At 36.1% G+C, this 16769-nt stretch overlaps 1 long non-coding RNA gene and 1 pseudogene across 1 annotated transcript in view; one reads left to right on the top strand and one right to left on the bottom strand.

Moving 5' to 3' along the window:
- LOC144617362 (uncharacterized) overlaps positions 1-16769 on the top strand; it is a 244820-nt gene that overhangs the window by 70418 nt on the left and 157633 nt on the right. The gene's annotated exons all lie outside the window — the stretch shown is intronic.
- LOC132684305 (DNA ligase 3 pseudogene) lies at positions 12218-15098 on the bottom strand (annotated as a pseudogene).

Below are 16769 nucleotides of genomic sequence, written 5' to 3'. Positions count from 1 at the left end.
CCTGCTTCCGATTCTGTGTTTCCCTCTCTCTCTGCCCCTCCCCCGTTCATGCTGTGTCTCTCTCTGTCTGAAAAATAAATAAACGTTAAAAAAAAAAATTAAAAAAAAAAGAGAAAAAAATTTAAAATAGAATCATTTCCCCCTTCAAGATTAAAGGATCTCTATGAAGTCAACTTGCCAGTAGCTGGTTGTTTTCTCCATAAGGAATGGTCATATTGTTGACTCAGCATTGGTCTCTGATGCTGGCAGTTGAACATTGAGCAGTAGGTGTAGCTATATTAACCTTAATACATGGGAATCCGGCAGTTTATGGTCTCCATCTGTAAGTCACATAGCTATGATACTTATGTGTCCGTTGCACCAGATTCATTTTAGCCTATGACAGAAGCTGGCTGAGATCCACTTGTAGAATCATTTTGTCTACCTGTTTATTTAGTTCATTTTCTATGTAGAATACTTTGTTGAAGATTAATATGCTAATTTTACATACAAATGTATATGAAAATATACTTCGTGCTTATGCTCATATGTCCACATACCAATGAACATGAATCCATTTATATTCTTATCACACAAATTTTATGAATAGGTGCATTATCCAAAATTCTGTCTATTGGGAAGCTTTCTCCTTACCTATATCTTCCAAAGCTACCCCTAATTAGGACTAGTGCATCTGATAGCCATTGTTGGCTTGCACAGTTATACCAAACCACCTCATCCATATGTGACATAAGTATGAACTGAGGGAGAGTGCTAATCGAATAGTGGAGGATGACATGAAGATCTAGGCAGCTGACTCATGCACCTTGCTGTGTCTCCCAAACTTGTTCATACTCACAGTCATAAATTTCTCTTTTACAGTGGACCCATCCAACTTAAGATTTAGTGGGTCTCACAGAACCTGGTTTATGATAAGCAAGTCTGCTGCCCCATGGTCATGTGTTTCAACTCTACCATAGCCCAGTAGCACACCATGAGCTATCTTTTCAAATGTGTGTATTTCTCCACTTCAAATGGCACAAGCTTGTTTCATAACACTAAAAGGTACACATTATGGTTTTCCCATTGAGGTTGCCACATATTTCACAAGGCATCTTTTTGTTCTAAGAGTTCTAAGATGGCCCTCAAGAATACTAATGGTGAGTGTGTTAGTTTTCTGTTGCTCTGCAAGACATTACACAAACTTAACAGGTAATTTACTATCTCCTGGTTCCTGTAGGTCAGAAGTTTTGGCTCAAGATAGTGGAGTTATCTGTTCAGAGTCTCACAAGGTTGAGATTAAGGTATAGGCCAGGGCTGTGGTCTCATCTGGAACTCAGGATTCTCTTCCATGATTATTCAGGTTATTGGCAGAACTAAGTTTTTACAGTAATAGACTGAGATACATAATCAGCATAACCAAGAAGCTGCTGGTGTGCTGGTTCTTGTGATCCAAGAGTCAGACCTGCACACATTGTAGGCTGAACCTGCTACAGAAACCCCCCCCCCCTCTTTTTTTTCCACTCTAGGCCTCACTGAAACTGACAGATTTTCATGTCACTGTCATGTAATAGATTGATGCAGTCATCCCAGGTATGAAATATGCTCCCTTGAGAACCCAAAAAGTTATATAGGAGTTGTGTTCCTTTCTTTGTAGTAGGATATACAGGATACAATAATTTGTTGTCCACTTTGAAGTAAATGGCCCAGCATGCCCTATACCACTGGACACCAAAAGCATTTACTGATGTTGTAGGTTCCTGATTCATTCTTGGGTTATCACTTATGCTTTGGCATTCATGAGTTTTATTGTGTCTCCATTGCACCAGCAATTTCTTGGTTCTCCTCTCTAATTAGATGCCACAATCTAATATGATGTCATCAATATTATAAACTAGTATGGCATTCTGAATGATGTCTAGCCAGTCCAGAGTTCTTTAGACTGTCTTATGACATGTGTATTCTTGTCTATTCCAAGTGAATTCAATCTGTTTCTGATCCTTATTTTTAAAAATAGAAATATAAAATAATGCATTCACCAGGTCAGTGACTATCTATCATGCACCTGAAGCCATGTTAATCACCAGTAACAAAGATTCCACAGTGGGCACAGCAGGTGCACATTGAGCTACTTAGTGGAGTTTGTGGTAATGCATTATCATTTTCCCTAATCCATCTAGATTTTTCATCAGTTAAATCAATAAATACAGATACTAGAGAAACACAACCTCTTCATTCTAGGTTTTAAATTTAAACATTAATTTCTGTCATTCCCCTTTCACTTCAAGGGTTTTGATATTTTTTACCTAAGTAAATGGCCATAAGTACCTTTGGGGAAAGACTGGGGGAATAATTACCATATATTTTTCCAAAGGAAGAATACCATATATTCTTCTTCCTTGGTGTCTGGCTTTTCCTGGTCAGTGGATCCTGGGTCTGAAAACTGGCTTACAGGCAAAAATTGGACAAGGAATCAAATAATGTTATTTAGGTGACTACTCTAAGCCTTCTTTTACTTCTTTGATTATATAGGATGAATAGTTTCGTTGTTGTCTGCCTATCTATTTTGCTCCTAGGAATGCTATATTCTATTTTAAATTTCCATAATTCTCTGTGGTTCAGGCCTCTTGGCTGTCCCTCCAACCTCATGAAAAATATATACACCTGGCTTCTGATGATTAAGCCTACCACGTGGCCTCTGTTGTTTTGGGGTCCTGTAATCACTCTTGACATCAGTCATCTCATATCTGTAATTGCACCTCCAGTCATCATTTAGGGTCTACAGAGAGCCAAAACTGAATATGTTAGTGATGTTGGTGTTTTCTTTACCAGTACAATTTGTATTGCTTAGGTAAATGGTAGCCCTGCTTTGGATGATAATTCAATCCTTGGGCTCTGCTACTCTTAGGATTAAATTCTGGATATGTCCTCATCTCTTTCTCAGCCATCCTGTTGTTTTTGTTGCTGTTTTTTTGTTGTTGTTTTTTACTACCAAAGAGGTACTTAAAAATTCTTTTGATGTTTATGTATTTATTTTGAGAGATAGAGAGACAGAGAGAGTGAGGGAGGGTCAGAGAGAGAAGAAGAGAGAGAGATTTCCAAGCAGGCTCCATACTGTTGGTGTAGAACCCTATGTGGGGCTTGAACTCATGAACCATGAGATCATGACCTGAGCTGAAATCAAGAGTCTGCTGAGCCACCCAGGAGCCATACTACCAAGGAGGTACTTCATCTCATTTAGCTTTTAGTTCTGATTAATCACTCTAGCTTTTCGTTGTCTTCAGTTGAACTTAGTTATAGTCGCTCAGTTACACTGTTTTTATAGTTACTACATTCCACATATTTCTTAAGTACCTGATACATTACACCATTAGTGAATTCACTGCCACCAGTATACCATTCAAGTTCACTATAGGTAAGTGTTTGAACAGTTGCTGTGCTACCTTGTAATGGGGCTATCAGTATTCCACCTCCAGAAGTTAATAGTTTCTTGTTACCAGCAGGGTGATGGGAAGGCAATCCAGCTCCAGAAGCCCATTCCAGAGTTTATATTCTTGGACCACTCCTGGCAGCAATTGTCAGATTGGGTTTTTAAGGAAGCACATTCTGAGATGGAGATTGGTATGCAAGAAATTTCTTAGGAATGTTTTAGGGGGTAGCACCTGAGGAATAGAAGGGCTGGGCAGAATTAGACAAAAGGAGACACTGAACTAAAATGTAATCTCAACAGAGAAATCAAGTAGTACTATGAGGATCTTTGAAACTGAGATGACTCTTAAGTTTGTCCTCAGTTTGGGCCAAAGAGTCAGACATGTATACCCTCACAGTGGTCAGTTGTTATACGTGGGCTATACTTAGGAAAGGGGCATGGCATTGGGTGAGATGTGTCTCTCCAGTTAAGGCAATCCCCAAAGGGGCATGAACAGTAAAGACTTTCTCCAGGAAAGACTTTCCCTCCACCGAAAGGGGATCCAACCAGGACCTTATATATTCACCACATATAGAAATTGAAAAGGGCAAGAATACTCAAAACAACCATGAAAAATAAAACTGAACTGACAGGTGTGCACAGGCAGATACCAAAACCTATTTTACAGTATAGTAATTAAATTATTGTAGTACCGATGTAAGAATAGATGAACAGACCACTAAAACAGAATAAAGCGTCTAGAAATCAACCCACACATATATGAGCACTTGACTTAGGATGGCATTATAATGAGTTTGTGAAAGTACATCTTTCAAAAAATGATGTTGAATCAATTAGATATCCATATGGAAAAATGAATCTTGACATCCATACTCACACAGAGCATTCAATTCCAGGTGGAATATGAAAGAACTGAATATAGAGGCTAAAAATTAAAGTGCTTAGAAAAAAACAACAACAGGTGAATATCTTCATCAATTGAGGGAGGCAAAAATCACTAATCATAAAAAAATCAACTTGATTAATTGGACTATTAAAATTAAGAAAAATACATCAAAACCCACCAAAACACCTTAAGAAATTGTAAAGCAAGCTACATAATGGAAGGTATTCACTATTCACTATAAATATATGATTAAACAATTCACATCCCAAAAAGAACCTAGGCAAGCGTATAAGAAAAAATTTAAAGTGGATCACAAGGTGGACAAACATCTTAAATAGGCACTTTTTAAAAGATGATTTCCAAATGGTGAATTAATATGAAAAGATGTTCAACCTCACCTCTCAATTGGGTATTACAAATTAAAATTTACAATGATGTACTTCAACACACTTACCTGAATGGCTAAATTAAAAAGAAAATTAACAAATTAAAACAAGTTAAGGTAAGAATGTGGGATAGCTGGTACACTCATATTCCTTGTGAGTGTTAACTGATACAACTGCTTTGGAAAACTAGTAGCATCTCCTAAAGCTGAACATGTGTATATCCCATGACACAGTAATTGAATTCCTAGCATATTCGAAACAGAAATGTGTATGTTCACCAAAAGATTTGTACAAGAACTTCAAGGCAATTTTGGTAATAAACCTAAGTTGGAAACAATTTTAATGGCCATCAAAGGAATGGATTTAATAAATAAGCAGGGGTATGCTCATATAATGGATAATTATTACTGATAATCAAAAAACTATTATTATAAACCTATAAATATATATAAACTCACATAGCATTGAGGGATAAACAAGACACAAAGAAAACATATTGTGGGGGAAAGTGTGCATCTATTTAAAAAGCAGGAAACTTAGGAAGGAAGGTATTATATATTACAATATTTGTTTTGTGTGAGAGTATAGTAATTCTATGGGTAAAAGTCAAAGATGCTTCTAGTAGAAGTTGGAAATATTGCTTATCTTGTTTTGGTACCAATTACATGGATGTGAAATTTCATTGAGCTATATACATATGATTTTATATACTGTGTTTTATGCCTGTTATACTTCAATTAGTGTAATGTATAAACAAATTAGGAAGGACAATCCCTTAACATGAAATAACTACCATTACATCAAAATGGTATTGTGCTAGTTGTAGTCTCAGTAATGTCAAGAATCAAAGAAAAAAAAGTACCCTCCCCCACTACTAGTATTTAATATTTTACTGGAAGTTCTATATGATGCATTAGGTTACAAAAAATAAATTAGGCATATAATTATTATGAAGTAGTGTCAAAATTATCATTATATTGAAGCGACATATTCAATCATCTGAGAAAATAAAAGAATTCACTATAAATGATTGCGTTTAATATAGAGATGGAAAGTTTGACTTGTTTAAAAATATATATATATATATATACATAGATAGCATTGCTATTTAGTGCATTAACCTATCAGAAAATAAAATTTAAAAAAATCATATTAATAATAGCTATGAGATCCTGTTTATTTATGCTTGCTATTACTAATAGTGTTCCCTTTCACTGTTAAAGTCTACTGGTTTGAATAACAAATTATATGGTCATCTAATAAGCAATAGTACATATAAAATATCTACAAATAATCCTAATAATAAATGTAAGAAAGTGCAAAAAAATCCTACTAAATATAATGAAATATATGAAACAAATATATATAATATATGTTTGAATAAGCAAACATATATATTCATATATGAATATATGAAACAAATACCAAGACTTAGTTAATATTAAAAATATTAATTCTCCATATAGCACAATTTATAATATGATATAATTCCAGTCAAATTATCAATGAATGTTTTTGAAAAGTTTTAGAGATGTTTCTAAAGGTCATCTTGAAAAATTAATGATTCGAACATCCCACAAATTCTGAAAATAAAAGAATAATGAGAAGTGGTTTGTACTGGTTAATAATGAAATGGTATTAGAATGCCAAAGTCATTAAAATAGTTTGGTATGGAGTAAGAACTGACTGATTAATTGTACTAAGTAGCAAGCATAAGGGTAGATCCAACCACATTTATATACAGAATATGACACAGTTTACATGAAGCCAATACAGAAAGTAAGATGTGTTTGAGGGAATGATACATTCTAGATAATTAAATAGTTAAAACATAAAAGGGGGCCAACCATAAAATGCCTAGAAGAAAAGGAAGGATTGATGTTCAGGGAAGGTATTCTATGCATAAAAGACAGACAACAAGTCCTAGAGCCAGACTGATATTTTCCATATATAACAGTGAAAATATAAAGTTATTATCAATATTAAAATGAAAAATTTAAATGATCAAATCCATGTAATGACTAATAACATTACTATGTGAAATACTTTAATAATTAGTAACAAAATGGATGAACACACTAATAAAAATGGCCAAAGTATATTGCTATGGACTGAATGTTTATGTCCTCACAAAATTCATATGTTTGAAACCCTAATCTCCAATGTAATGATATTTGGAGATGGAGTCTTGGGAGGTAACTAGGTCATGAGAGTGGCATTAGTGGCTTATAAGAAGAGACACAAAAGACCTTGCTTCCTCTCTGTGCTCTCTGCCATAAGAATAAAATGAAGAGACAGTCATGTGCAAATCTGGAAGAAGGCTTTCACCCAGAACTCCATTATGCTGGGACTCTGATCTCAGATTTCCTAGCCTCTAGAACTGTGAGACACAAATTTCTGTTTTTTAGGGTGCTCATTCTTATTGTATTCGTTATAGCAGCCTGAACTAAGACATATATGAACAGATGATTAATGACAAAAACACTTAGCTAAATAGTTCCTCACAAAAATCGAAGAGATATCCATTAAGAAAATGAGATTCTCTAGTTAATTCATCCTCTTTAATTTAACCCTTAATGGCTTAGTCCATGAATTTATGCAGTTGCTTTAAGACATTTTGGGTTTCTGGAATGGATTAAAAAATGTTTTTAGCAGGGGCACCTAGGTGGCTCAGTTGGTTAAGCACCTGACTCTTGATTTCAGGTTAGGTCATGATCTCACAGTTTGTGAGTTTGAGCTCCACATCAGTCTCCACAGTATTAGCTCAGAGCCTGCTTGGGATTCTCTCTCTCAGCCTTTCTCTCGGCCTCTCTCCTGTGCTCTCTCTCAAAATAAATAAATAAACTTTAAAGAATTTTTTTTAGCATATCAATAAATTGCTACACTTGCTTGCTACCATTTTATGTAATTACCACCAGGGGATGGATTTTGTGTTTTTGAGAACTAAAGAGGACTAACAAATTCAGAACAATGATATATAGTAATTGTATTTTTTATTTTTTATAAAAAGAGTTTAATAACTATAATTTAAATTTATTCTTATGTGAATTTTATTGTAAAACTATTTAGATTCATACTTCCTTTTGTGCCATGCAATAAAACTAAAGTAGAATATTATGGCCAACTCTTAATTCTTAAGTTTCAGTTTAGTTGTAAAATACTATATTTAACAATATACATAAATATATTAACATTAATGCAGGCAAAAGTAATTATGCTTAATGGCAAATGAAATGTCTCAGAATATATAACAATATCGAACTTCAAACCTTTAACAATATAGACTTGAAATATATGAAGCAAAAAAGCAAAGAATTTCAAAGAGAGATTGACAAATTTTTTATCATAGTGTAAACTTTTAATAAATGTATCTCAGAATCTGCTGAGTCATGCAAGAAGAGACTTAGTGAAGATACAGAAAAATTGACCACAATAAGTAAGCTTAATTGAATTTATTTTTATAAAAAACTCATATCAAAAATAGAGAATAAGGATTATTTTTAAGCACTGACCACATATAAACTGACCACATATTAAACCCTAAAAGAACTTTTAATAAATGCAAAATAAACAATATCATGCAGTAAAAATTCATTAGAAGGATGCATTATTATTAGAAATAGGAATCTAATTTGGTCAATAAGATCTGATAAATTTGGAATCTAAAGTCATACATTTAAATAGTTTGTGAATCAAATAGGAAATCCTAATGAAAATCACAAACTATTTAGAAGTGGTCATCAGACTGGGATGCCTAGGCGGCTCAAATCAGTTAAGCATCCAGCTCTTTGTTTTGGCTCAGATAATGATCTCACAGTTTGTGAGTTCAAGCCCCGCATTGGGCTCCATACTGACAATGTGGAGCCTGCTTGAGATTCTCTCTCTCCCTCTCTCTCTGCCTCTGTCCACCTCCCCCCCCCCCTCTCTCTCTCACACACACACACACACACACACACACACACACACACTTCTAGGTAGAGAGAACATTATGAACAGGTTATGGCGGGGTGTAGGGGTATGTGTGTGTGTGTGTGTGTGTGTGTGTGTGTGTGTGTGTGTCTGTGTGTGTGTGTGTGAAGTGATCATCAGACTTGCACGGTGAAGATTCAGTTTAGAAGACACATATAGCCTGAAATCCATTTGTTAGAAAATAATTATAAAAATAATAATGAAGTGTAAGATTTCTCCTTCAGGTCAGGAAAACTGAAACTGGATCTAATCTCTTACCTTAAACAATTAGAAAACTGAACAATACATATGAAACAGTGATTTTCAAAAATTGGACAGCAGTCAACACAAAATAGTAAGATCTGAGAAAAGAGGATTAAATAAGGTAAGCTGTGTGATTACCTTCAATTTCACAATGAAGATAGTTTCCAGGATTAAGCACAGGGAGAGGATCTAGTGATTAACAAGACAGAATTCAGATGTCAGAGGTCAAAGTGCTAAAATTCATAATGAAGAACACCAGAGAAAAGACCATTGCATACGCAGAGAGCTCCAGAGATTTGCAAAGGATTCTTCCAGAGACTTCAACTAAATACCAATTGGTGGTATTAAAATAAATGAAAAAAAAATCAGTATCCAAACTATAAACTTAACAAAGTCTGACATTGAATCAAAAGTGACCAGGCATGAAAGATGCAGAAAAATAAAAACAATAATGAGGATAAAAAAGTAATCAATAGAAACACAACCAGAAATAACAAATATGGGAGAATTAGCAGATAACATTGAATATGTGCTATAAATATTTACCATATGCTCAATGTGAAGAAGAAAACCTGAGGTTGTTCAAGAGAGATATGGAAGATACAAAAATGGCCCAAATCCAGCTTTTAGAGATAAAATTTAGTCTTGTATAAGATGAAAAATACATAAGATGTGTTTAATGGCAGAATAGACATAGTGGAAGAAAAAAAACAGTAATCTTGAAGACATGGCAATAGAAACTATCCAGAATGAAATTCAGAGAGAAAAAGGAATTTTTTTTAAAAAAGGGGCAATGTGGCAGTGAGAAAACACTAAGCATTCTAACATGTGTAATTGGAGTCCCAGAAAGATTGGAGAGAAAGAGTAGGGAAGTTGAAGATATTTAAAGAAATACTGGCCAGTATTTTCCAATTCTGATAAAAGTCTAAAGCTATAGATCCAAGAAACCCAGTAAACCTCTGTCAGAAGAAATCTATACCAAGACATATCATGACACAGTTGCATTAAACCAGTGATTACAGAGAAAATCTTCAAAACCAGAGGTAGGAAAAAGTCCCATTTCACACAAAAGAAAAAAAAATAACGATGGCACATTTCTCCTCAGAAACAATATAAATCAGAGAAGAGCACAACATTATCTTTATAATAGAGAAAAAATTACCAACTTGGAATTATCTACCAAGTAAAAATATATTTTGTAAGCAAAAGTGAAATAATTTTAAGATATAGAAAAGCTTAGAGTATAAGTATAATCACCAGTAGACTACCACTATACTAGTCATCATTGTGACTATAAGAAATGTTAAAGAGAATCCCTTAGTGAGAAGAAAAAAATGCCCAATACAAATTAGATAAAATTACATAAAAGAATGAAAAGCATGAGAAATGGAAAATGTGTTGGTAAATGCAATATATTTTTTGGATTTTGTAAATTCCTTTAAAATATTAACTTTTTAAGGAAATAATAAAAATGTGTTGTGGGTTTTTAAGATAAGTAAAAGGAAAATGTATGACAATAGTACAAAGTTCAAGAAGGGTGAAATGAAACGATGTCTTAACATTATTATATTACAGATTGGTATACTATTATCAATTGTATAGACTATGACAAGTTAGACTATGATAAATTAAATCCTAATACAACCAGAATAGAGAGGTGTGTTTAGTAAGCCAATTAAGGAGATGAAATTGAATCATAAGGAACAGTTTGAGAGAAGTGTGGAAAACAGGAAAAAGGGAGCAAGAACAGAAGGTAGGAAGACAGAAAATTAAACCCTACCATATCAATAATAAAGTTAAATTTAAGCAATCTAAAAATTCATTTGAAAGGCAGAGATTGTTAACTTGGTTAATAAAGCCAAAGCCCAACTACATGCTGTAATAAACCAACTTTAAATATAATCATAAAGATAGCTTAAAAGTAAAAGGATGAAAATAGATACACCATGCTAACAATAGCAGAAGAAAACTGAGAAGGCTATAATACTATAAGAAAGTAGATTTTAAAGTAGAATGTTACCAGGGATAAAGATCACTTCATAATGGTAAGAAGTTAATTCAATTAAAGTGAATAACAATCCTAAATTTTTATGTTTCTAATAACTGAGATTCAAATTATATGAAACAAAAACTGACAGCTCTGAAAGAATTAAAGAAATCAACAATTATAGTTGGAAATTTCATTAATATTCCCACACCCACCCATGTACACCCCACTAACTGATAGAATAATAAAAGAAAATTAGTAAGACTATAGAAGACATGAGCAGTGCAATGAACTATTTTGACCTGATTTACCCAATAACATTTTTTAAATACATAAAACATTTAATAAGATACACCATATTCTAGGCCATAAAAAGAAATGCCAATAAATTTTTTAAATTTCACATAACACCAATTATTTACTCTGACCACAATGGACTTAAATTAGAAATCAATAAGAGAATGATATCTGGAAAATCCCCCAGTATTTAGAATCCAATCAACACACTCCTAAATAATCCACAGGTCAAAAAAATATCACAAGGGAATTTAGAAAATATTTTTAAAATTAGGGATAGTTAAAACACATCATAGAAATATTTTGAGATGCAGCAAAAGCAGGGCTTAACGAGAATTTTGAAAACCCTAGGAATTGTTTTATTTTGTAGAGACTGACAAACTGATTCTAAAAGCTATTTGGAAAATCAAAGATTTAGAATATGCAGAACTATTTTGAAAATTATTAACAAACTTGAAATAGATATAGTATTTTATTCAATACTTAATAGACTGCTACAGTTTTCTAGACATCATGGCTTTAGAATAAATGAATATTAGGTCTTTGAAACAGCATAAAGAATCTCAAAATACACTCTAATATGTATAATTATTTGAATTTTTTTAACTACAAGATATTTTATTTGTAGGAAAAAAACACATTTTTTAAATGTTTTATTTATTTATTTTGAGAGAGAGAGAGAGAAAGAGAGAAAGAAAGAATCCCAAACAGGTTCCACACTGTAAGCACTGAACCTGACATAAGACTCAATCCTACGAACTGTGGGATCCTGACCTGAGCCTATATTGAGTCAGTTACTAAACTGAGCCATCCAAGTGCCCCCAAAACAGTTCTTTTAAAAGAAAACAACAAGACAACAACCCAGCACCCAGATCTGAAAGATCTGTGTAAAACAGCAAGAGAAATGGACTTCACTAATGGCACCCACCCCAGCTGACTCTTGGTTGGGAAGATACCAAACGTGGTTGGTGGGTTCTGGAAGATGCACTGCTCCAAGAAAGGCTGTCCTCCCCCACTACCCATGATGGAGAGGGAGGACCTCAGTCCTGGAAGGGATCTACCAGCCTCTGTTTCCAAATATGTGCCCAAATCCATTATGGGGAGACCTGGTGAGCGTCAGGATTCTTGTCCCTGCTACCCAGCACATGTATGGCTGAGGCCATATCAAATTCCTGCATCAGGTCTTCATTGAATGCCACGAAATAGCATTTGAGATGGCTTAAATCTGGTGTGGATGGTGGCAGATAGAGCCATACTCTAGTGAAAATGTCCACAAGCAAGCACCTTTGCTCAGCACAGGGTCTCATCAGGAACCTTCTGCTTCTTTCCCACTTTCACAGGGGAAGGCTTCCCCATCAGCTTGTTGCCTCCTTTGCTGTTGGGGCTACTCAGCCTCCCTCTTGCCTTCTTGGCATTGGTGGAGGGCTGCTTTGGGCCCTCCCGCCCAAAGCAGCCCTCCACCAATTTGGGGAGGCTGTGGAGGCCTTGCAAGACCCAGAATGAGGTACCCTCATTCTCTCCACTGCTGTCCCCTGTAGAGGAGCTCCCCTCCTCTCCAACTGCCACAGTGAAGTCTACCCTCTCTTTAGACTGCCGGTGTAGCTCCTTGAATTGGGACCAGTTAGTGGCAGATTTCCAGTCCTTATCCTGCAGTGATGGAATCTGATGGAGATGATCTCCACAGCTGTGTGAGCCTCATATTTGGAGAATTCAGCCCCTGCCATCTCCCACAGCAGCTTTCTTTGGGTCTGGGGCAATGAAGTCAGGATAGTAGATCTTGTGTCCTTTTCATATCCTTCAGTACCAGCCCTTCCAACACCTCTCACATCACCCAATTTATCATGTTGGTCAAGTCTGAAGCTTTAGTGACTTTCTTCATTTCTGAGAACATGATCTGGTTGGGAATTTCAACGATGTTATCATGAAGAAACTTCTGCTGCTTGCACAGAGGCCTGTCCGTCAACTTGACATTGAAGTAGGTAAAACAAAAAACAAACAGGCAGACATTAGCATCCTGGAAGGCAGCTTTCTTACGCACTCCAGGAATCCTGAAGGGCAGAAGTTTGGCTGTCCTAGTGTTGATCAGGAGCACCTCAAAGTCTAAGATCATGTTGTGCCCCCAGGGAAAGCCTGGTGGATGTAGTCCTTAAGGTGGGCCACCTTATGAGGCAAGACAGGCTTCAATATGTGGCTGAAGTAGCTGAAGTGGTCCCCATTATTATGCTCCTGGACTCACTCCCCATCATACTTAATTTTAGACAACATGCCATTAGAGCATGTCTTTATCACATGCTTGATGAACTTGCAGGCCTCAGCCAGCAAGGGCTGCACTGGCATCATCAGTGATGGCTGGATGCTCAGAGCTTATCTCTGGCCTGGCTCCTTCGTCACCTCCTGCTCATTGCAGAGGACCTGCTACACCATGTCCTGCAGGTTGTGTGATGCTTTATAGGTAACAGGAGTCAAGGGCATCGAACACATGTTTTGCACCCAAGTTCATCCTTGGGTTATGTTTGATCAACTTGATGATGCACTTAAGGTCATTGGCTGTGTACCTGGCGGCAGTGTCCTGCAGGGCCTGTTGCTGCTCATTCTCCTTTGAGCTTGGAGAGCTGAAGGAGGAAGTTGTCCACCTCTTGGATGTTAAGGAGACTCTTGGCACCTGGGAGGACAGACTTGCTCTGCTCAAAGAAGATTCTGGTTGTCTCTGATACCTAACCTGCTCTAGGTCTCATGCCATATCATTTGGGTTGCAGTGCAAAGTTAGGCTGAAAAGCTTTACAGTCTGCTTATTATTTAAGTTGTAAATACTCCTAATAACACCTGGCAGCAGCAGCTTAACTTTTAGGTACACGTCACTGTGGAAACCATCTCCTGCCAAACTTTTCCAAAGGAAGTTCTGGATGATCTGGGTCATCCTGTTATAGCAAGGATTTTCAGCCACAATGGTGCACAACTTCCAAAACTCACGTAGCAGATCATCCTTGTGCTTGGGGTCCCATTTGCTTGAGGACAGACTTGCCTTAGGCGTCAAGCTCAAGTGGGCTTCCCCAGAGTTGTTGGGCTTGGATGAAAAACCAGAAAATTTCTGGGGATTGATATTGATGACAAATGAGGTACCTTTCATTGGAGTGTCACCTAGCCAGTGGCTGTCATCTTAGCCTGGACAACAGCTTTCTTTGGTGTGCTTATTGCCTTAGAAGACAGATCTACAATGTGCTGGCTTACCTGTTCCTTCTCATTATCTTCCCGCTTCTCCTAGCCTTCCAGCTTGTAAGGTCATCAGTACTTTTTGTGGGAGCCTTGGTCCACTCCAGTTTCTCAAATGTGCATTTTTAAATGTGATACCACTTCTTCATATTCCTGCTGGATTCTGAGAAAGGATTGAGCACCACTTTGCTGATCCAGCATACACTTTTCACAATCTTTTCCTTGCGTTTTTTGTAGCCAGCCATGCCACGCTTGGCATAGTCCACACAGAGCCATTGTTCAGCCATTTCACGGGCTGCTGCAGAGTCCCACATGCAACTTTGGCAAGAAAATAAGGCAGGTAGCACGTGGTCTTATATTACCTTCCTGGAATGACAGAACAGGCTTTCATCTCTGCCCATGAAACAGATTTGTTTGTGACCAGTGGCTGAATTGACTTATGTCAGACCAATGATGTTGTTCTTGGAATATGCACAGTTCTTTTCAGCTGAGTTCAGGGAGCTTTGGTGGGAAGAGGATCTTGAAAGCCAAAATCCTACATCTCACAAGATGGTTGGGAAAATTAAAATAAGTCCATGGATGGGCTGGCCGGCGGGGGGGTGGTTCTGAACTCTCTGCCTTCCCCCTCCTCCAGTGCACACCGCAGGCCTCAGACCAGGCACCTGCAGGCCACGAGTGCCACTTCAGTTGTCTGTAGTCATTTGATTTCATTAATGGGGTTAAGGCAATTCAGTGAGGAAAATACACTTTTTCAAGAAACGGTGCTGGATATACAAATGCAAAAAAACAAAACAAAACAAAAAAAACTTTCACTTCACACTAAATGTATTAATGTGGATCATAATGCTAAATGTAAGATCCAAAATGACATGGGGGGCACCTGGGTGGCTCAGTTGGTTAAGCATCTGACTTCGGCTCAAGTCATGATCTCACAGTCTGTGAGTTCAAGCCCCGCGTCAGGCTCTGTGCTGAAAGCTCAGAGCCTGGAGCTTACTTCGGATTCTGTGTCTCCCTCTCTCTTTCTGCCCCTCCCCTGCTCATGCTCTGTCTCTCTCTCTGTCTCAAACAAACAAACAAACATCACATCAAGATCTAAAATGACATTGAGTTTGGTGAAGACTTTTAGGTGAGAACTGAAAAGAATGTGCTATAAAAAATAATCCATTTTCATCAAAGTAGAATAATGCTTTTCAAAAGAAATTTAAGAAATCAAAAAGAACAACCATAGACTGTGAAAATATATTTATAAAACCTATGTCTAAAAAAGGACTTATGTCTAGAATACATGAAGCACACAACCCAGTAACAGTAAGACAAACAACAAAACGGGCAAAATATTTGAATAAACACTTTCCAGAGTAAATATATAGATAGAAAATAAGTACATGAAAAGATCATTAGTCGTTAGGACAATGCAAATTTAAATCACAATGAGATAATTGTATACACCCTGTAAAATAGATAAAATTGAAAAGGTTGTTCCTACCAAGTTTTAGCAGGGAATCAGAGCAACAGGAATTCTCAGGTTGTGCTTGTGGAAATGTAAACAGTACTACTTTGGAAAACAGTTTGGCATTTTCATAAAAATTTAAACACAGATTTACCATATGAAAAAGCCATCCCATTACAAGATATTTAGCTAAGAGAAATAGCCAACACACCAGTCTTTCTAGTCAATATATTTGTATTATACAGAAATTGAAGGCAATCCAAAATCCTTCAATATTGAATGGATTAACAAATTTATATAATCTGTACAATAATATTCATCAATAGGAGGAAAATACTGACACATGCCTCAAAATAGATGTATTCCAAAAGAAGTACGTTCAGTGAAGAAACCAAGCCCAAAAAAGTGTAACATGCTCTCAGTTTTAAATGATATAAAATTTTAGAAATTAACAATAATCTATATTAATGGGACACATACCACTGGTTGTCTGAGAGATTAAGCAATGGGAAGAAAGAGTATGGGTGCATTACAAAAGAATGTGACAGAAGTGTCCAATATCTTAATTATGCTGATTGTTTCATGGGTGGATAAGTATGTCAAAATACATCAAATCATTACCTTAAAATATGTCCACCTTCTTTCATGTCAAGCATATCTCAATAAATGTATAAACTATAATAGCAAAGTAAACCCAAAACAAATATTACAAAAGAAAGAATAGAAGTAAGAGTAAGGATTGTTGAAATAGAAAACATTACCAAGAAAAAACAAAACCAAACAAACGAACAAACAAACAAATAGAACAAAACACAAGAATGAATCAACCAGAATCAAAGACTGGTTATTTAAAAAGACAAATGAAATAGTCATCCGGCAATGTAATTAGAGGGAAAAAATAAACTACTTAATAATATGTATTAGGAATTAAG

The sequence above is a fragment of the Panthera onca genome, chromosome C2, assembly GCF_046562875.1.
Source record: "Panthera onca isolate mPanOnc1 chromosome C2, mPanOnc1 haplotype 2, whole genome shotgun sequence".
NCBI lineage: Eukaryota > Metazoa > Chordata > Mammalia > Carnivora > Felidae > Panthera > Panthera onca.
Note: the sequence above shows the minus strand (reverse complement) of the source record. Positions and strands in the feature narration are given on the sequence as shown.